Source organism: Panthera onca, chromosome A2 (assembly GCF_046562875.1).
Source record: "Panthera onca isolate mPanOnc1 chromosome A2, mPanOnc1 haplotype 2, whole genome shotgun sequence".
In the NCBI taxonomy this organism is placed as follows: domain Eukaryota; kingdom Metazoa; phylum Chordata; class Mammalia; order Carnivora; family Felidae; genus Panthera; species Panthera onca.
The window spans coordinates 156,742,202-156,765,268 of record NC_138340.1 but is presented as its reverse complement, the minus strand read 5'-3'; the positions used below and the strand labels follow the sequence as shown (position 1 = coordinate 156,765,268).

Here is a 23,067-nt window from a genome sequence, read left to right as displayed (position 1 = left end):
CAGAATACCTAAATTCTGGAACCCCTCAGTTCAGAAACATGAAACCAGAATATTCAACCAGGCACCTGACATTGAAAGAGGAATCACAAGGGAGACTGTTTCCTTTGTCCATGTGAGATGCGGGGTTAACTGCACACCATGTGACACTTTTACAATGTTCAGTAGACATGTCTAAAAACTAATCAGCTAGGCTGATTAGATATTCTCTCTCAGGGACTTGAAGGGGGACACAAAAGCTGTGGTGGATGCCTGACCTGAAAGTTCAGGGTACGTTGGGGCATGGGATCATTATGGTCACAGATTTGTCAGGTAGGGCAGACTTGGAGGAGGTTGGTCAGGAGAGGGAAGAGAATGAAAGAGCAGCTGGAGAAACAGAAGGACGACACAGGGGACACAAGCAGGGGAGGATGGCCAGTCCCCACGGATGCCTTTACTCCTTAGCTTGCTGAGACAGTTGCAGTGCAATCTGGGAGAACCGTAAGTAGAACTCTGATTTAGAATTTTAAGTGAGAAGGGTGCGGTTTCCTCTTAAGTCTTCAAGCCTGGCGTATACCTGTCTTGAATGCACTTCCTTTTTCTCTCTGTCACTCAAACACCTAATCCTTTCTCAAGAACAGTTTGGATGTCATTCCTACTTGGCCTCCAAGAACACACTACAATGCATACTCTGCTTCCTTAAATGAGATTTTGCTCATACCTTTATTTATTCCTTTCCATGCTGAGTTATCATTTTCTACTTCCTTGTCTCCTCTACTAGATTTTGAGCTCTTTGAGGCTAGAGGTTGTATGTGACTTACATTTTTCATCAGTGTCTAATGCAGTTTTTGGCACATAGCAGTTGTGAATAGAAGCTTGAATTAATTGAATACACTCTTAAAGATCAGATGGGCCTGAGTTTGTGGAACTTTCTGCTTCCTCATACACTCAGAAAAGGGTTAGTATACATAAAAATCTTTCTAGAATTCTAGATTGTAAACTTCCAAGGAATTTGTCCAGTAAATTCTTATGTAAAATATCTAATAAATAAAATAAAATAAAATAAAATATCTACTAAAAACCCTTAGCAGGAAATTCTCCCCTTCGGTCTTTAAACATCAAGCCTTCACAGAAAATTTAAGAGAACTAAGACATAAGAATAAGATTAGTTTATAAACTGAACGTATTTTGTTATTTAATGGTACTATGCCTGTACAAATGAATTATCCAAATAATTACAATGAGCCATTTAGCCTAGCTGCCCCCAAGATAGGATTTTGAGATGCAAACTTAACTGTTGTTATAGTGACGCCTTGATTTGAATTTCATCTGCTGTTGTGTAAATACTTAACACCTGCAATCAAAAGGGAACCATATTTTGCCTACCTTCCTGAGCCAATTACATGAAGCCTGTGGCTATATATGGAGCTCCATGGACATCCTATAAACCTCACATTATAGAAGGATTTTTTGTGTGCGACCCCTGATCTATGACTTTGGATGCATTCAATAAGGAGTAATGGACTCTGTGCTACAATCCATCACTGGCTGGTCAGACAAATGTGAACCGAGAGCATTAAAAAAGAATTTAAGCTTTTTCTGCTATTAGCAAAATATGTCCTTTATTCCCATGGCTCACTCCCATTCTCCTCACCTTCCCTACCAGCAAGCAGTCCCTCTGATCTCCTCAGTGTCTATTTTCTGCATGTGTTCTTGGAAAACACATAATGATGATTTGTATGCAGATGCTTTTATTTTTTCTTAAAAACATTTTTATTTTGAGATAGCAGTAGATTTACATGAATTTGTATAAAATAGTGCAGAAAGATTCCATGTACCCTTAACCCAGTTTCCTCCAATGGTAACATCTTAAAGAAACTAGTACATATCACAACTAGAATATTGACATTCATAGTTAGGATAGGGAACATTTCCATTAGCAGTTGTGTAAACACATGGCACCTGAAGTCAAGATGGAACTATATTTTGCATATCTACCTAGCCAATTATGGGTTTCTTATGACTATATCTGGAATTCCATGGGCATTGTATGAAATTCAAATTGATGTTCACATTAAAGTTCAACCAGGATATTGACTTAGACAGTTAAGATACAGAACATTTCTATCCCCACAAGATCCCTCATGTTGCTTTTGCTTAGTCATACCTACTTCCATCCTCCTCCACCCCTTCCTTAAACCCCTGGCAAACCCTAATCTGTTCTCCATTTCTGTAGTTTTTTATCATTTCAAAAACGCTATAAAAGTGGAAGAATCATGTAGCATATAACCTTTGGGGATTTGGGGATTAGCTTTTTTTTTTTTTTTTTTTTTTGCATTCGACATAATTCTCTGGAGATTCATGCATGTTGTGTGTATTGGTAGATTTTTTTTTTTAATTGCTGAGTAGTCTTCCACAGTGTTGATAGATTACCATTTGTTTAACAGTTGACTCTGAAAGACATCTGGGTTTCCAATTTTTAGCTACTTTAAATACAGTTACTGTAAACATTTGTGTACAGGCCTTTGTGTGAACATCTCTTCATTTCGCTAGGATAATACCTAGGAGTGTAACTGCTGAGCCCCATGGTAGTTGCATGTTTCCTTTTTAAAGAAACTGCTAAACTGTTTTCCGAGTGGCTTTATCATTTTACCTTCCCACCAGCAATGTATGAGTGATGCATTTTCTCCACATCTTCACCGGTATTTAGTGTTGTTACTATTTTAACTTTAGACATTCTGATAGGTAAATCTATGAGATTTTATATCCCATTGTGGTTCTATTTTTCCAATAGCTAATTTTGTTGAAAATCTTTTCATGTGCTTTTTTTTTTTTGCCATCTTTATATCCTTTTTTGATTGAACGCCTCTTTATGCCTTTTGCCTATTTTCTAACAGGACTGTTTATGGTTTTAATGTTGAGATTTGCTAGTACTTTATATATTCTGGAGAATAGCCTTTTCGGATATGTAGTTTGCAAATATTTTCTCTTTGTCCCTATCTTGACTTTTCATCCTCTTAATAGAGTCTTACAAAGTAAAAATTTTACATTTTGGTCAAATCCAATTTATCAGCTTATCAACTTTTCCTTTTATGGATTTTGATTTAGTGTCAAGTTTAAGGGCTCTTTTTGCCTAGCCCTAGCTCTTAAAGATTATCTCCTCCGCTTTTTAAAAATATATTTTATAGTTTCATGTTTTACATTTAAGTCTATGATCCATTTTGAATGAATTTTTGTATAAGGTGTGAGACTTAAGTCATGGTTACTTGTGTTTGTTTGTTTGTGGCTGTCCAATTGCTTGCTCCAACACCAGATACTTGAAAAAGCTCTCTTTTCTTCATGAAATCACTTTGTATCTTTGTAAAACATCAGGTGGGCATATTTGCATGGATTTATTTCTGGGTTCTGGGTTCTGTTTTACTGATCTGTGTGTCTACCACAATGCCAATATCACATAGGCTTTTTTTTTTTTAATACGTAGTGTTGATTTCTATAGTATCTAATAAGTCTTGAAATTGGGTAGATCCATTGTTTGAGCTGAAATTGGGTAGGTCCATCCAAAATTGTTTGAGCTATTCTAATTCCTTTGCTTTCCCATGTAAATTTTAGAATAATATTGTTGATGTCTATAAAAAGAGAAAAGAGTTGCTGGAAATTTGACATCTTTGCTGTGTTGAGATTTTCCACCACGAATACGGCATGTCTTTCTGTTTGTTTAGATCTTTTTGATTATTTTCATCAGTGTTGTGTAGTTTTCAGCATACAAGTCCTGTAAATATCTTGTTAGGTTTATACCTATATATTTTACTTTTTAAAGAAATTATACATGCACAATTTCATTGATTCCTTCCTGATATACATGACTTTTATTGCCTTTTTATATTGGTTTATAACTTCTAATGTTGAATAAGTGATGATGAGAGCAGACATCCTTGCCTTGTTCCCAACCTTAGGGACAAAGCATTCAGACTTTCACCAGTAAATATAATGTTAGCTGTAGGATTTTTCTGTGGCTTCTCTTTATCAAGTTGGGGTAGTTTTATTCTATTTCTATTTTTCTGAGAGTTTTTTTAAAATTATAAATGAATGTTGAATTGGTCAGATGTTTTTTCTACACTGTTTAGTATGACAATGTGATTTTTCATCTTTTGCTTGTGATAGGTTACATTGATTTTTGAATACTGAATCTGCTTGGTATCACTGGAATAATCCTCACTTGGTTATGGTGATAATTCTTTTTACATATTGCTGAATTGTTTGTTAATATTTGTTAAGGATTTCTGTGTGTATATTCAAAGACATATTTGTTTGTAGTTTCCTTTTTTGCATTATCTTTATCTGGTTGTGGTATTAGGGTAATATTAGCTTCATAGAATGCATTAAGACAAATTCCCTTTCCAGATAGAAAGGAAGAGGTTATGTAGAACTGACATTAATTCTTCTCTAAATATTTGGTAGAATTATCCAGTTAAAGTATCTTGGCCTGAAGATTTCTTTTTAGAGAGTTTTAAAATTATGACTTTACCTTTCTTGATAGTAATGGGGTATTCAAATTACCTTTTTGTATGGGATGGCTTGTGCTAGTTTGTGTCTTTTGAGGAAGTGGTTTCTTTTGTATAAGCTGTCAAATTTATGCGTGCAGAGTTGTTCCTAGTACTTTCTTATTATCCTTTTTTGTGTTCAGTGTCTATAGTAATCTCTTCTTTCATTCCTAATGTTGGTAGTTTATATCTTCTCTTTTTCTCTCTCTTATCTGTATTGTTAGAAGTCTGCCAGTTTTACTGATGTTTTTCAAAGAACTAGACCTTTGTTTCATTGGTTTTTTTTCCTGTTGTTTTTCTGCTTTCAATTTTATCAATTTCTGTTCTTAGGTTATTATTTTCTTCCTTCTTTTGCTTTCAGTTTATTTTACTTTTTTTCTTTTCTGTGTTCTTGAATTGGGAGCTTAGATTTTCGATTTAAGACTTTTCCTCTTACCTAACATATTCATTTTTAATGTTATAAAAATTTTCCTCTCAACACTGCCTTAGCTGTGTGTCTCATATCTGTTTTTTTTTTTTTCTGTTTCTATTAGCATCTCTGGAGGGTTTGAAAAAATAAGAGTATATTTAGAGATACAGTTAACACCATGTCCATCAATAGCAGATGCTTCTGATAGCTGTCCTCTGGTATTTGTCCTGAAGTAGTAACACAGAATTATCTGCTTAGAAAGGTATATCTTCTTTCTGAGAAGGCTAAGTATGAAGATACGTGAGATATATAATCTAGGTGATGCTGTAATAACAAACATCATAAAAATGCAAGTGGGCAAACATACCAAAAGTTTCTCACCTGTGTAAAGTTCACTGTAAGCCCAGGGCAGCTATCTTCTCTCTGGCCGTGGCTCAACATTTTAGGCACCTTTAATGTGCGTCTCCATCCAGTTACATGCCTCCGTAGTCAATGTGGAGAAGAGCAGACATGGAGTCTCTCAAATGCTTCTGCTACAATTGACTCATGACATTTCTATTCATATGTGACTGGCCAAAGCTAGTCATATTATCATGCCCAAATTCAAGGGTGGGAGAAGAGTGTGTGCATGTGTATGTATGTGAGAGAGAAAGAAGGTGTGTGTGTGAGAGAGACAGAGAGACAGAGAATTCTAATATGTATCTTGTTAGGCAATTGTATACATATTACAGTGTATGTCACTTTTTTAATGTTTATTTTATTTTGAGAAAGAGAGAGAGAGAGAAAGCATGCAGGTGAGAGGCAGAGACAAGAGGGAGAGAGAGAATCCCATGGGATTCGACACGGGGCTTGAACCAATGAACTGGGAGATAATGACCTAAGCTGAAACGAAGAGTCAGATGCTTAACTGACTGAGCCACCCGGGCACCCCAGTGCATATTACTTTTAACTTATACAACGTCTTTGTGAATATTTATTGCCTTCAATTGTACAAAATAAGGAGTAGAAGTTCAAAGTAATAAATTGTAAAGTCAGAATTTGAACTCGCTTAAGGCTATCTGACTTCAACATTCATGCTTTCTTTTTAACATATACAGTGATAAGCAGCCTATAATGCTAAATCCAACATCTCTATTAATTCTGCTTTGTTTGAACATTTGGAATAGTCTAGGATGATGAGAAAATAATCCAAATAAATCACCCTGGATGGAGGCAGTTGAATATTACAGAAGAGTTCAGTTTAACAAATTTATAGTTGGCCCCTTCTGTGCCATCAGGCACCAGTAAAGCTCATAGTCTAAAAGACATGTAAACTAATAGATACACTTAGTATGTGATACCATAGAAATTTGCAGAGTGCCATAGAAATACTCCAGTATTCACCTAATAACAATTGATGGAAGAAGAGTCCAGGTAGGCTTTTTGGAAAAGATGATGTCTGAATGAAGTCTTTTAGACCTCAGTTATCTCTGCTATTTTGGGGCTGATATCACTGATTATCTCCTGCTCTACTACTCCTTTTCCCTGTAACCGATCGCTCTCCTGAAAAATCCCCTTCACTCATAGAAGACTTTGGCGTCCAGCTGAGAATTATCTCTTTCACCCTCGCTTATGTCGTCCATCATTCCAGGTAACTTCTATGTCTGCGTCGATAATCCATTAAACATCTTGGCCTCTCTTGATCGCAACTCTGTTTGCTTCTACCTAAACTCCCCTCCAATGACTTGCTTCCTCTGTTGTCATTAAGTATTCAGAAAGGTGGATATTCAACTTATAGATTCAAGTCTGTATAATTTACCATTCTAATCCTGCTGCCGGTTAGCTGGCCATTCGGATCCTGTCCTCTTCTACCTTTTTTTTTTGAACCCCCAATTTATTATTCTAAACAGGTACCTGTGGGACAGAAGGACAGAGGGGTTTATGAGGAAGGCTGAAGCTTGAAGGTGTGGCCCCTACAGAAGCATACATTTATTTAGATACTGCAAGCAAGAAAGATGAGGGAGTTGATGAGGAATATAATCTGTGAACTGTAGGGGCTGTGGTAGTTTCGATTTCAGCTCTTTTTTTAACGTTTATTTATTTTGGGGGGGGGAGGAGAAGAAAGAGGGAGACAGAGGATCTGAAGCAGGTTCCGTGCTGTGAGCACAGAGCCCAATGTGGGGCTCAAACTCATGAACCATGAGATCATGACCTGAGCTGAAATAAAGAGTTGACAGCTTAACTGACTGAGCTATCCAGGCACCCCTCAGTTTCACTTCTTTACACTATAATCTTCTGAGTTGCTTACCTAAGTCCAACCTTAAATGGTTTTTGCTCTGGCTAGTTAAAATGGCAAAGGAATGTATAATAAATTATCAAAGGATGAGCAATAATAAACAGGCAGCACAAATTGTGTTTTTAAAATTTAGACCACACCTCCCTAGAGAAGAACGGGGTGAAGTTCCCCATACTGTCTCAGCTGCTAAGTGAACCTAGAACTGAACTGAAAGCATATTCTATTTAAAAGTTTTTTTTTTAATGGTTATTTATTTTTGAGAGACAGAGAGACAGAGCATGAGTGGGGGAGGAGCAGAAAGAGAGGGAAACACAGAATCTGAAGCAGGCATCACGCTCTGAGTTGTCAGTGCAGAGCCCGATGCGGGGCTTGAACTCACAAACCGTGAGATCATGACATGAGCTGAAGTTGGATGCTTAACTGAGCCACCCAGGCGCCCCTATTTTTAATATTACATTTGTAATTAAACAAAACTGAAGAATAATCATTGAATCTAGGAAAAAAGTTTTCCATGTTGAAAGCTGATGCTTTGAAAAGAGTAGATTAATAAATAGAGAATGAGGGCAGAGATGGGAAATTTCCTGGTTCTCTGCAGGCATCTTCTGCACATGTCCAAGGGGCTAGGGGATAAGTCCTCAGGTTCTTTGTCATTTCTAATTGGAATCAACACCTGGGGTAGGCACCTGGGTGTCTCAGTCGATTAAACATCGAACTTTGGCTCAGGTCATGATCTCACAGTCTGTGGGTTCGAGCCCCTTGTCGGGATCTGTGCTGACATCTCAGAGCCTGGAGTCTGCTTCAGATTCTGTGTCTCCCTCTCTCTAACCCTCCCCTGCTCATGCTGTGTCTCTCTCTCTCTCTCTGTCTCAAAAATAAATAAACATTAAAAAAAATTTTTTTTTAAACCAATGATTTTCCAAAATGGTAACTGTCATTTTCTTTGGGAAGATGTATAACATCATATTTACTTCTATCTTCTGGTAATCAGAAAAAGCACAAATTATTTCTAAAAGAAATTTTCTTTTTTCTTGTTAACATGTTAACTACCATTAGTCGTAGACATCTTGGTCTTGACTTCGGTGGTTTTAGACAAATAGAAAGGGGATAGAGAAGAGAAGTGCTATCAGAACTCAGAAGCTTGGGGTAAAAGACTCACATGTGAGTGTGACAAAAAATGCCTAAAATCTATAAGTGGTGAGAGAGGAGGTAGGGAGGTGGGAGGCAATGGTTCACACATAGCTCCTCTGTGCAAGGAGAAAATAGGTGGCTGGAAAGGTAACTGTCAGATAATTTTTTATTTCCACTCCTACATGAGGAGGGTGGATGTGTTAGGGAGGTAGAGTATCAACGGGCCCTTTATATTTATAAGACATTTGTGAATTTTGTTCACAATCATGGTCTTCTTATCCATAGCTTGTACTTTTATGTATGGTTTGAACCTAAATATCCTGAACTAAAGCTGCTATTGCCTTCAATTCCTGAACTTCCCATTTATTTCTAAGTGTATTTCCTACATAATGTTCAATTATTTGCTAGGAAGCTACAGTCAGACACACAGAATTTTGCTGTGATAAGTGTTTAGCACCCTTTTGGGAAAGGGTGCTACAGCAATTTTGCTGCAAGGCTGTAATATATGGTGATAATGATGCTTCACTCCTTTAGAAATGGTACCAGGGGGCCGATCCCTGAGAGCAGAGTGCAGAGCTGCCGAGGTCTGCCTCTTTAGGAGGTTCTATGGATTGCTTAGGATGAGTAAATGTTTAATGAGCACTTTATTCTCATTACAGGGTAATGTTGGATATCTAAGAACAACAGCATACCAACTCCTTTGTTAATTCTCATCGATTTATAATTTCCTTCTAGTTGTATTTTCTTTTTTCTTCCCAGTCTATATTAAAGTGAGTTTGACTTGGGCACCTGGGTGACTCAGTCGTTTAAGCATCCAACTCTTGACTTTGGCTCAGGTCATGACCTCACAGTTCATGGGATTGAGCCCTGTGTTGGGCTCTATGCTGAGAGAGTGGTGCCTGCTTGGGATTCTCTCTCTCTTCCTTTTCTCTCTGCCCCTCCCCTGCTCGCACATGATCTCTGTCTCTCTCTTTCTCAAAATAAATAAATTAAATAAACAAACAAAAAAAGAACTCCTGTGGTTTGCCTCCATCTCTGTTTTTATTTTATTTTTCCTTCCTTTCCCCTATGTTCATGTGTTGTGTTTCTCAAATTCCACGAGTGAAATCATATTATATCTGTCTTTCTCTGACTTATTTCACTTAGCGTAATACACTCTAGTTCCATCCATGTTGTTGCAAATGGCGAGATTTTATTCTTTTTCATACCGAGTAGTATTCCATCATATAAATATACCACATCTTCTTTATCCATTCATCAGCCAATGGACATTTGGGCTTTTTCCATCATTTGGCTATTGTTGATAGTGCTGCTATAAACATTGGGGTGCATGTGCTCCTTTGAATCAGCATTTTTGTATCCTTTGGATAAATACCTAATAGTACAAAGTTCCATATTTCAGACCATTTCAGCCCTCAGAGTTCATAATCAGTACTTGGTTTGTACAGATCCTAAGTTGCCTAACTTTTGTATTCATGGAGACTATGAGAGTGGTCTGTATTCCTATCAAGAATTATATCAGGCAAGAATGATGTGTAGGCCTCAGCAAAGATAATATTTCAAATGGTGGGAGAGAAACAGAGGAAAGAAGAGGAAAATTTGTATGTAGATCAATTTGGATGGTTAAGCTTTTTATCTTCAAAACACATCAAGTTCTTTACAATGAAAGGGAATTAGAAGTCTTGCCTATTTGCCTTCATAATTTGATTCTATTTTAACATCAAACTTCAATAGTCCTAATGTCTTAACAATAATTGTTACATCAGTTGAGAATTACTGTCATGGAAGCTAATGCAAAAAGGAAATCCAAGTGGATGATAAAACAAACTTATCGGATCACATCGTGCAATCAAGATAATCTAATAAATAGTTTCTGAAACACTGAAAAAAAAATGAACTCCTTAAAAAAAATAAAGTGTGCTTGATTCATGTGGAATCTAAGTCCTAAATGCTAAATGGAAGATCAAAATGAAATGATATTAGCAGTTAGGATTTTATGATAATGGAGAGAGACTGGTGAGTTGTTTTATGTGTGGTCGGATGTGAGGTGTGGGAAGACGGGGTGCACCATTCCTGGGGGGAGCAAATGACTAAGTAGCAGGTCCAAGGAGAGAGAGGCTGTCATGATACAAAGGGTAACTAATTTGCTTGAGTAACAAGAAAGATTCTGCTGGTGTGTGGAATGGGAGCACGGGTGAGGGATGTTGTTGAATCAGGGGGTGTTAAAGAGGCAGATATAACAGAGCTTCTGCCACTGTGAGGTTTGTGAATTTGACCGGGGGCTAATATGGAACCTAAATCAGTTTTGAGATGGTGATGCTGCTGTGTTACTTGGGGTCAAACCAACCATTGTAGGTGAAAGATTTAGGGTCCAAAGGGGAAGTTAGTATCGTGTGTGTGTGAGTGTGTGTGTGTGTGTGTGTGTGTGTGTGTGTGTGTGTACACACACAGATGCACAGATGGAACAGTGGTCATTGGGCGAGACTGTTATTTCAAAAGGGGGGAATATAGAAAGGTATGTTCCATCTCAGAGAAGATCATTACTTCCAGCTACTTCTTTAGGCTCTAAATCCTCCAGAATGTAGAGTAATTAGCACCATGAGAATCAGAGCATAAAAACTGCACCCATTCATGCGCCTATCTCCACCATTCCCGGTTCTCTGAAATTCCTGAGGTAGCATTACCATGACGTTCACCTGACTACCAAGTATTCCCCTCAAAGGAGGCCAGAGATTGACCAAACCATACCCAAATAGCCCTAAATCCAAGATTCTCTTCCAGGCAGATTTTTCACCCTATTGGCTTGGGATATTTTCTATTGCCTATACAATAGAAAGGGGAAAGACATCAGAAGGGCGATTTTCTTTTCCTAAAACAATGTCCTGCAATTCTCCATTTCTCTTCTCTACAGGTTATCCAACCATCTACCAACCCCCAGGAAGTGCAACAAACTCAGAATCTGCTCACAGGGAAAACAGCAGAAGGAAAATATAGGAAGAGTTTACATACAGGTGGGATAAATTACAGGTGCCTCCTGTTTACTAAGTACAAGCTTGCAGAGGTAGACAGTCCCTGGTGGACTCTCCCGATTTCATTCTCCCTTTAGCAGCTCTGGGGTCATTCATTTTTCTGGTCAGGACATCTCACCCTCACACTCAGAAGAGTTGCTTTACCTGTTCATGTATTCTCTCTATTGCTTTCACTCTTTGCCCAGCCGTCACCTCCTCCCAAATCAATGAGAAAAAAAGTGTTTCCCGCCAGAGCTGCAAATACATCCATGAGCTCTGCCCTGAGATGTTTCCTCAGACTTTTGAGCAGTGTCTCATCAGATTCTGGGCACTCTGAGCAGTTATTTATGTTCTGTTGCCAAGTACCCTATCTGAGTCATCACACACCAGAATCTCTCTGGTGGGTTTTCTCCATTTCTTCTATCATTCTGTGTTTGGTGTTTTTCTTACAGGATGATTAGCACAGTACATCCACTTCACTCAGCTCTTTCGGTGTTCTTTGTGATGACTTTCTAAATCTAGTTCCTTTAAACACAGTCTCCAAGCCCCCAGTGTCTCCACCTTACCTCAATCTGTCTCTACCACTATTCCCTTGGTCTCAGAAGGATCACTGACAGCTTCGAAATACAAATATGTTATAAAACTGCTTATAAGTGATTTGGAAATTCAAAACCCTTCTCCATTTTTGCTACGCTTTATCATTTGAACATTAAAGTTTTGTTGGTTGTGCCTGTCACCATATTTAACATGAACTTAACCAGGTATTTGCAACTCCATCACAAAATAAACTTACTTTCCCCACAGATTGGGGAAAAGGATGAGAAGTCTAGAAAAAGAGAGCAACAGATATCTCACAGAAACATGACTGTCATACCTCCTTTATTTTTTAAAAATTATTTATTTAAGTAATCTCTACCCCCAAAGTGGGCCCCCAATTCACAATCCCCAAGATCAAGAGTCTCATGCTCCTCTGACTGAGCCAGTCAGGCACCCCTGTCATATTTCCTTTAAATTCTACCTTCATATCCTTTCTTTCAGAGCTTAGAGACTTGTACATAGGACTTTATCCTGGGATCAGTCTTTGAGATAGATGTACTGTATATTTTTTCCCAAAAAATTCTTGTGTAAATTCACTATGCAAATAGAAGTTCACCAAGCTTGGGATATTTGCCTTACAGATAAATGGGGAACATATTCTGTAAAACAGATCTTTGGATGGGAAGATCTATATCAGGTGATGGGGAGTTAAAAGAGCAAAAAGGATGAAGAGGGGACCGAGAGAAGAGAAACAAAATAGGAAAAGGAAAAGAGGATGGAGAATGAAGAAGAAAAGGCAAGGAGCATGGGAAGCCTGGCAGGGAATTCTGATTATCAACAGTACACCCCAAAGTAGGATTCCTAGTGAAAAATCAGTGAGTGTATTATTACCTGCAATCCAAAGCCATGTCATTGTATGTGTATAGAAGGTGATATCTAGGTGCAACCGTTCTGTATCTTCTGGATATATGTAAAACTTAATAATGGAAAAATTGGAAGTTCCTCTTTGATTCTGCCAAGAAAGTCCAAAGAGATCTGGAATAAGAGAACTGTATCAACAAGGAAGAATTTGAGAAAAGTTGGAGAAAGAGAAAATGTTAAGTCTCTAGTAGCTGTTAAATACCAGGATTGAAAAGCTACACTGGAGAACACCTGACTGGCTTAGTGGGTAGAGTATGTGCCTCTTGTTCTCAGGGTCATCAGTTCAGGCTTCATGTTGGGTGTAGAGTTTACTTAAAAAAAAAAAAAAGAAAGAAAGAAAAAAAAAGAAAACCTACTCTGTTCTTCTGATGAAATGGAGGAGGACATCCATAAATGACTTCTCAGTGGTTATCCCCAATTCTTAGGGTGGGGTTGAGGGTGGTCTACAGTCTTTGGTTGGGGTCTAGCAAGCATAGAGAAGCCTTCCCATGGGCATATATCGTGATCTTGCCTTCGCTTCCTGCACTGTATGTCCTCTTAACATCATGGCCTTAACAGCATCATGTCTACACATTTCCTTCTTAAAAATGTTATTAGAGGGGCGCCTGGGTGGCTCAGTCGGTTAAGTGTCCAACTTCGGCCTAGGTCATGATCTCGTGGTTCACGAGTTCGAGCCCCATGTCGGGCTCTGTGCTGACAGCTCGGAGCCTGGAGCCTGCTTCCGATTCTGTGTCTCCCTCTCTCTCTGACCCTACCCCCATTCACGCTCTGTCTCTCTCTGTCTCAAAAATAAATAAACATTAAAAAAAATAAAAAAAATGTTATTAGATTCCCCTTTTGTTGTGTGGTTCGGGGAAGTGTACTCTCCTGCTTCTCCTTAGTTATGCTCCTGATTTCTAACCCCTGGGAAGGTAAGAAGTATGTGGGACATTCTTTTCAAAAGCTGCAACCTGGGCCACAGTGTTTATTATTGTTGGGCTCCATCTGCATAGCAGTTAATTCAAATAATAGAAGTTAATAAACTGCTCTGATGACAGAAGAAGAGATCTGGGGACAAAGAGTAAGCTTAGCTTAGCCATTGAATCCAATTAGACTTGCCTCAGAATTCAGTGGTTAAAGCTTTTGTGATTCCAATCACTCTCATCTGCCATCTTCCCAAGACTGACACTATCCCTCATTCAGCTCTCTGTTGAGTTATCTTCTCCCTGACAACCTACATCACTCTTTCCCCTTATTTGGTTTTATTTTCTTTTCACCTCTTATCATTACTTTAAATTTATTATATATTTGGTTACTTATTACCTGTGACCTTCATTATATTGTTAGCTCCATGCAGGGAAGAATTTGTCTTGTTCACTGCTCTATGTTGGGTACCTAAAATAGCACCTGGTACATGGTTGACATTTGATAACTCTTTATTAAAGGAAGAAAAGCACCTGGCTACTCTTTACCAAGGTTCTAGGAGATCCTTTTTTTACTTAGTATGTCCTTTGATTCCAGATTTAAAAACATATACACATACAGTATGATTTTATTTTATTTATTTTTTTAGAGCATGCGCACGAGAGGGTGGGAGTGGAGAGGGGCAGAGGGAGAGAAGGACTCTTAAGCAGCCTCCAAACTCAGTGCAGAGCTCCACACAGGGCCTGATCCCACAATCCTGGGATCATGACCTGAACCTAAATCAAGAGTCAGATGCTTAACTGACTGAGGCTCCCAGGCATACCCCTCCCACCCCCCAACAGTATATATCTCCAATAAAACTCACGGTTTTGGCTTTTCCTATGTTCATCTCAGCACATCTTTAGTGTGACATCTTTCTCTCTTTCTACCTCTATTGATGAATCCACCCAAGAGATACTCTCTGCTCTCAAGCTATTTCTAGCTGATTTATCCCTGTTCAGATAATGTATCCCAAGATTTCAAAAAATATTATTTAATTTTGTTCTTTTCTCTCATTTGAGCATACAATCAACCAACTTAGGTTCAGTGAACTGTGGATTGAGGCTAAAAGATGGCCCATTCTTACCATACCTAATGATAACCAACTTTGTTTTGTTTGATTACATTTATGAGACTTACGCTTTTTTTTTTAAGTTTATTTATTTTCAGAGAGAAAGAGAGAGTGTGAATGTGAGTGGGGAGGGCAGAAAGAGAGGGAGAGAAAGAGAATCCAAGCAGGCTCCATGCTACCAACGTGGAAACTGATGTGGGGCTTTATCCCATGAACAGTGAGATCATGACCTGAGCTGAAATCAAGAGTCAGACACTCAACTGACGGAGGCACCCAGGTGCCCCTGAGACTTATACTTAAAAAAAACACAGGCATCATTACTTTTCATTTTCAATTTTCACTTTTTATTATTTTTCAGCAAAATACTTAAATAATAGCACAGACAAAACTGAATATTTAGGTGGCAGGGGATGCCATATGTGATACTTGAAATGTTCATAGATGAGCAGATATATGAATTCAGCAGTGTGAAAGGTGAATTAGGTATGCCAGCATAGAATGTGCACAAGGTCGTGTACTATAAAAGTCTAAAGTACACAAATCAAAGATCATCTGTTCTTTGCAGTTTGGGGTTCAAACCCAGGTACCACGAAGTAGGTGTGTGTCCTAGAGTAAGGGCTTCCTCTGGACCATCAGCAGAGAAATGAAAACCTCAGAAACAGCTATTCACAGGGTTGTTTAAAGAATCAAATGAGACAATGCCTGTGGGAAGCACGTGGTAAAGGTATTATTGCTATATGAGAGAGAACAAGGGACAAGGAAGAAGGACTATGTAATTTCCTGATTCCTTAGGCACTGGAAGTGATGCATGTCCTTGGCTGAGTGGAAAAGCCAGGGAAGCTGGTCTTGCTGATAAAGAGATATAAAATACCTTTGGCTTTGGTATTCATGACAATGGAATCATAATTCTATTAGTGTTTCTTTGCCATAGTTTTTCATTTCTTCATAAATTTATGTAATATACAAAATTACAAATACTATGTGTACGTGCATATGTATAATTACTATTTCATAACTGTAAACAGGTCCTCAGTGTTTCATTTTGGTTTCAGTTAATATCTTTCTCTAGTGACCATGGCCATGATTCCTTCATTAGTGGGTCCCCCTCCCGCTCAGGAATGTACGTTTAGATTTTGAGTCCCCTGTTATATGTGGGCAAACTGAGGCCCTGAGAGAAGATGCTCTGAAGATTATTCTTAAGCATGAGAGTGAACCCCACTCAATATCTTGATGCTCAGGTCCTGGTGATTCCTATTTTTTAAAAGAAATGTTTTTACTACTTCAGGATTTCTCTGTTTTGGACCCTGTTTTTCCCTCCAGGGTGACCAGAGACAGGGAGATCTCTTAGCCCACTGTTTTTGCTCCTCTACTGTCTGTGTCTAAAACATCTGGTGCCCAGCTCCTTGTCCTCACTCTCTCTTCTCCTCACCCCCCCCCCCCCCTGCAGAACCCAGATCCTAGGACTATTGGGGCACACTGAGCTCTATGCCCACAGGAGACAGGAGAGAGTGAGAGAGAATAGTCAGGGTTCCCCAGGAGGCCCCTGTGGACTCACAGTAGTCTGCCTTTTTCCTCAAGCTCACGTTTCCCAAACTGAGTATAATGCTGGGATGTGCCCAAGTGTCCAGTGGAGACAGCTGCTCCTTGGGAACCACTATCGTGCTCCTATTCAACCCTGTAGGAGCACACCATCAGCGTGTGTGAGAAGGGCTGGAGGCTTCCACCTTTCCCAGTGCCTTTTGGTTTCAGATCTAACACCAGTAGTGCCTAAAGAGCAGGAGGAAGGGGATATGGAGAAAGGGTCCCAGGTAAGGTGGAGTGTTTCCGTCCTGGTGTTGTGTTATCTTCATTTACTGCAGACTGCCCCAGAGATCCTAGGTTTGGAAACTGTGCCTATAGAGAGTTTGAGGAGGACCTCTTGGCTCCATTCAACCCATTTCACTTGCCTTGTTGTCCCCTGTGTGCCACCCACCACTGCTGAATCTTGTGTCTGGACCTGGGTGGCAGGATGAGACCTACCACTGGTAAGTCCCCTACCTTCCCCTCAGCCTCTTTCATGCTCCTTTCATTGCCATCACAGCATTTGTCACGGGTTGTCATTTAAAACTTATTTATTGTCTGTTTTTTTCAACTTGGCTGTAAGGCCTGGAACTATTTTGTTCACCACCATATCCCTTGAACACCAACAGTATCTGACACAGTCAATCATATTTTTCTGAGTGAATGAGTGCATGAATGAATGATTTGAGTTTCCTGTGTCCTCTTGCACACTGGGCTATTGCTGATTTCAGTGCAGCAATGAATCCCATGACAGGACCCCACTCCCTGCCTTGGCCTCATTCTGTTCTCTCTCTTGGGGAAGACCTAGGGGTCTTCTTCCAGCCCCACTCCTTCTGCCCCACCCTAAGAGACCCGGGTTCAAGGGAAGCTCTGTCTAGTTTCCTTCTTGATGCATCTCTGTCTTCTTTTTGAGGCTTTAATTCTTGTTGCCATCCGGTCTGCTGGCCCCAGTGTGCTGTTTACTCTGTGTCCTCCCTGTGTCACCTGCCCTTGCAAAAGCCTGTGAACCATAAGGTGATATTCAGTGACTTTCTCTGCTTGCCCCTCTGTCCCATTCCTCACCCCTGCTCTTTCATTCCCTCCAGAAGCTCGGCATGTCCCATGACACTGGTGACCAAAACCACTGGTACAAATAATCATGGTGATGGTATGCTAACCCCTCTGAATTCCAAGTTGTTAAACAAAGGGTTATTTCCAGGGTGAGAAAGTTGTTTCAAAAGTCAAAAAGCATGGGGCACCTGGGTGGCTCAGTCGATTAAGCATCCCACTCTTGATTTCAGCTCAGGTCATAATCTCATGGTTCATGAGTTCAAGCCCCATGTCAGTCTCTGTGCTGACAGTGTGGCACTTGCTTGGGATTCTCTTGTCTCCCTCTCTCCCTGCCTCTCTCTCGCCCTCCCTCAAAAACAAACAAACAAACAAACAAATATTTAAAAAGTCAAAAATTATAAGAATAATTCAGTCAGAAGAATTGAGAGGGTTGATGTGGAGAGACAGTAAGATGCATAACAAGGCAGGGGGGATTTCAAACAGGTGCCATGTCTCTGGGGGGTTATTATACACAGACAGGTGAGCTCTCTACTAGGTGACACTGTAACAGAAATCTGAACAGCAAAATCTACAGCACAAAGAATTTGGATAGGGATGAACAGGATCTCTTACCTGAGAGAATCTTTACCAGAAATGTGTGAGGGAAACAGAACATACCAGGGAGTCCAGACGTTCGAGTACAGGTAATGTGTGGCCTAGACGAAAGCATGTGCTGCATAGCCAACAAAAGCCTTGGCCAGCCTACTTTGTGAAGGTTAAAGCTGCCATTGGCCTGCTTTGATGAGACACTGCATTGTCTTCTGATTGGAGAAACCAGGAGGATGTGGGACCCCTGGGCCTGAGAAAAGATGTATTCTGTAGCAAGGGAGGGAGCGGGATGCTCCAAGGGGTATCGCAGAAGCTGCACTGAGGAAAATCTGCTTGCAGCAGACACTGATGCAGAGGAAAGCTAGTTCTATGTTCAAGTTGAACCTTGCTTATGTCAGTTTTGCCTGTGTTAAACAATCAGTTTTGACAAATAAGAACTTGAGATGTAACATTATTCAATAAGTACATCAGGTCCTAAAACATGCTCCGGGGGGCCTGTCCTGAGCTGTGGGCCAGATGGCTGAGTTGGACTTGGGGGGGAATGGTGGCTCAGAGTCTGGAAGCAACATGAGGGAGATGGTAGTCCATCATGGACAAAGGGGAGGGTACCAAGTTATCCAAGCTGAGCGGGGAGGCAAGATCTTGAATAGGAAGGGAAAAGTCTGAGGTGAAATGTCCAGTAGGCTGGAGAGGGGTTGGTGGGAGGAAGGCAAGAGGGGTTTGGAGGAGGGTGTAGTAATGGGGGCTGTGCTGGAGGCCTGTTTGTGAAGGACACTGCACTGAACGGAGTGTTCCTGACTTCAGAGTCACCTCTGAATCAACGTTTTCATCCCCGATTGCAGGACTTCAAATGTTTTAGACTGTGGAACTGCAGGATGCTTTGTCACAGACACCTGTCAGGTAAGAAATATGTTGCCCTTCAGGTGGCAGTGATGGTGAATAAACCATAATAGGCCCATGGGTTGAATTTCTCATTCTTGCTCAGGCATTTATAACACCTGCAGAGTATGAGCCATGTCAATATGGGAGTGCGTAGGGAGAGATCACAATCAGGAAGGTTGTCGTGGAGAAGCAGCCTCCTGGGGGCCCAAGCCCCCTGTCTCTCAATGAGAGATGGAGTATTGAGGGCTGAACCTCTGACTGGTCCTGTGGTAGCGTTAGAGATCACGTTCGATCCTTTCTGCGGGGAAAGGACACCCTCCCTGTCTCCTACTCATCACTGCTAGTCAACAGCTGATCATGGGAACTTACTCTTTAATATATTGCTTAATTTACCATTTACTAAATACTTTTTCCATTTGCAAATGTAAGTAATAGGCTTTGGATTCTGTGTCCAGAAATTGATAGGGCACTGTGTTCATAAATTTTGTAGATTCTGTGTATTTGACATTGTGATTAAACAAATAGGTACTTGAGTCAGAAAACCCTGGATTCAAATCCCAGATGTACATTTATTAACTGCATGACTTGGGATTGAGGTCCTTAAACATCCTGAGCCTCAGTTTTTATCACCTGTGATGCGGAGATAGTCACCATCTCACAGCTTGGTCGCAGCACAGAAACCAGTGCATGGTGGCACTCAGTGAGTGGGGTCTCCCCATTCACCACTCCATGTCCACAATTCTGTATCAAAATGCTTTGACAACTGAAAGTTTTTTCTAATTTTGTGTATATGCTTGCCTTAGAAGATAAGAGAAGGAGTAGGTGTTGTTGGTGGTGTTTAAAAGAGTTTTTCCTGATCATTGATCTGAACTTACCAACTTGAGGCTCTTTGTAGCCTCTATCTCTTCTGTTAGGTGTGAATATTTATGTATTTTGCTGGAGAAATAGTATTGTACAGTATTTGGTCACAGGGTGCTGCCTAGACCCTCTGGGAGTGGATTCTGAAACACACCTGGTCACATTTTCCTTTTTCTGATAAGAAATTGGCAGGTCATGATTGCCTCATTGCTTGTCTGTTAAAGCCCACAATGCACACGCACGAGTAATCATTAAAGAACATGCATTTCCATTTGTCAAACTTTTCTTCTCAGGATTTGGAATGAAAACTCGATAGAGGTACTCATTGATTTGTTTAGCTAAGATGTACTAAGAACATACATTGTGTAAGACATGTTGCCGGGTATTGGGAGGACTATGAAGATGACAAGAGAGCGCTGCTACTGAGAAACAGGTGTTTGAAAGAAGGCCGGCACAAGAATAACTATAATGCAAGGGAGACAGGCTAACTTCCACAGGTGGGAATTCCAGGAAGAGTGAGTTCACATCTGAATGGGGGATGAAACTTCATAAAGGAGGGATATTTGAGACAGTCCCTGAAGGGGACTTCATTCTTTAACTAACACAAGAATTTGTCAGGCAATAATGGCAGGACAGGGTATTCCAAGCATAGAGAACAATAAGGAAGAGTTTGTGAAAGCAGGTTGGAGTTAACATTTGGAGAATAGCCAGTGGTCCAGTCTGGTGATAGCGTGAAGTGTGTGGCAAGAAAGAGGTAAGGGTGAGGTTGGAAGGGTAGGTGGGTAGAGCTGTGTAAGGCTAGGATAGCCAGGGGGAGTATGTGCCTGATTTAGCAGACAAGAGAAGGAATAGATGTTGTTGTTGGTTTTAAAAAAGTTTCTTCTGATCACTGAAGTAATATGCATCTAAAGGAAAAGAATTTGGAAAACAAACAAGATAAAGATTGGTATAGATATAGATACACATTGAACTGTCTATAATCCACACCCAAGATCACCCATTAGTGATTTAAAATACATCCTTCTAGCCTTTTACTGTATGGATACAAGGTAGATGGCTAACTAGTTTGATTAATTGATCTTGAGAGTAATGTATAAATGAAATCACATTGCCTTAGATTGTTACAAAAAGAGCCTGTGGACATAATACCTTAGAAACATAAATATAACAGTAGTATGTGGGTAGGTCAGATACAGAGAAATCTATAAATGAGAAAGTCATGGGGTGCCTGGGTGGCTCACGTCAGTTGTGTCTGACTCTTGATTTTGGCTCTGGTCATGATCTCACAGTTCATGAGAGTGAGTCCTGTGTTGGTCTCCGTGCTGACAGTGCAAAGCCTGCTTGGGATTCTCTCTCTCCCTCTCTGTCCCTCCCCCACCTGTGCGTGTGGTCTCTCTCACAATACATAAATAAACATTAAAAAAAGGGGAAGCCATTAAGAATGCTGTTGCAGTGATTAAGAGGAAACAAGTCCTTGAACTTGGGGGCTACGGGAAAAAGAAAGGGGGAGTGCAGATTAAAAAAATATTTCTAAGGATGGCAGTTCAAGTGGGTTAGAAGAAGGTAGGGAAAACCAGAGATCCCTTCCAGATGACAAGCCTGGATGACTGGGGGATTGCAGAATGATGAACATGATCTGGGCTTTGGGGAAGGGGAGGATTATGTGTGTATTTTTATACATGGTGAGTATATTGTGGTAGTTAGCAGACAATCAGAGATGTGGGTTGAGAATAAGAATGCTGATTTGAGATTCATTTATATTTTCTAGATTGTTATAGTTAAGGAAGAAGAGAGATTTCTGAAGGAGGAAATAGTTGAGAGAAGAACACAAAGAGCACTTGGAGTGGGCAGTCCTTGTAGTCAAGGGTGGAAGTAGTTTCAAAAATGGGTTATTCATAGCCTGAAATGTCACAGAGACCACAAGAAAGATGAGATTGAGCACAAAAGATGAAAAGAAGTCAAATATAAGGTTCCTAGCACAGTTCCAAGCACATGGAAAGAACTTCACTCACAGCAAGTATTATTACAAGGAAATGACCATTAAATATGGTAGTTTTTTTTAAATTGATAAATTATTTTATTTTATTTTTTGTTTTTTGGGTTTCTTTTATATGAAATTTATTGTCAAATTGGTTTCTATACAACACCCAGTGCTCTTCCCAACAGGTGCCCCCGTCAATGCCCATTACCCACTTTCCCCTCCCTCCCAGCTCTCCATCAACCCTCAGGTTATTCTCAGTTTTTAAGAGTCTCTTATGGTTTGCCTCCTTCCCTCTCTGTAACTTTTTTTTCCCCGTTCCCCTTCCCCTTGGTCTTCTGTTAAGTTTCTCAGGATCCACATAAGAGTGAAAACATATGGTATCTGCCTTTCTCTGTATGACTTATTTCACTTAGCATAACACTCTCCAGTTCCATCCACGTTTCTACAAAAAGCCATATTTCATTCTTTCTCATTGCCAAGTAGTATTCCATTATATATATAAACCACAACTTCTTTATCCATTCATCAGTTGATGGACATGTAGGCTCTTTCCATAATTTGGCTATTGTTGAGAGTGCTGCTATAAACATTGGGGCACAAGTGCCCCTATGCATCAGTACTCCTGTATCCCTTGGGTAAATTCCTAGCAGTGCTTTTGCTGGGTCATGGGGTAGATCTATTGTTAATTTTTTGAGGAACCTCCACACTGTTTTCCAGAGCAGCTGCACCAGTTTGCATTCCCACCAACAGTGCAAGAGGGTTCCCGTTTCTCCACATCCTCTCTAGCATCTATAGTCTCCTGATTTGTTCATTTTAGCCACTCTGACTGGCGTGATATCTTAGTGTGGTTTTGATTTGTATTTCCCTGGTCAGGAGTGATGTTGAGCATCTTTTCATGTGCCTGTTTGCCATCTGGATGTCTTCTTTAGAGAAGTGTCTATTCATGTCTTCTGCCCATTTCTTCACTGGATTATTTGTTTTTCGGGTGTGGAGTTTGGTGAGTTCTTTATAGATTTTGGATACTGGCCCTTTGTCTGATATGTCATTTGCAAATATCTTTTCCCATTCCATTGGTTGCCTTTTAGTTTTGTTGATTGTTTCCTTTGCAGTGCAGAAGCTTTTTATCTTCACGAGGTCCCAATAGTTCATTTTAGCTTTTAATTCCCTTGCCTTTGGAGATGTGTCAAGTGAGAAATTGCTGCGGATGAGGTCAGAGAGGTTTTTTTCCCGCTTTCTCCTCCAGGGTTTTGATGGTTTCCTGTCTCACATTCAGGTCTTTCATCCATTTTGAGTTATTTTTGTGTATGGTGTAAGAAAGTGGTCTAGTTTCATTCTTCTG

The 23,067-nt window shown here is 40.0% G+C and overlaps 1 long non-coding RNA gene across 1 annotated transcript; it reads left to right on the top strand.

Moving 5' to 3' along the window:
* Positions 1 to 287: 287 nt before the first annotated feature.
* Positions 288 to 21,779, top strand: LOC144614540 (uncharacterized). The gene is made up of 4 exons (XR_013552340.1): positions 288 to 477; positions 11,241 to 11,340; positions 18,850 to 18,907; positions 21,516 to 21,779. It is a non-coding gene; the product is annotated as an uncharacterized LOC144614540 (long non-coding RNA).
* The last annotated feature ends 1,288 nt before the right edge of the window (positions 21,780 to 23,067 follow it).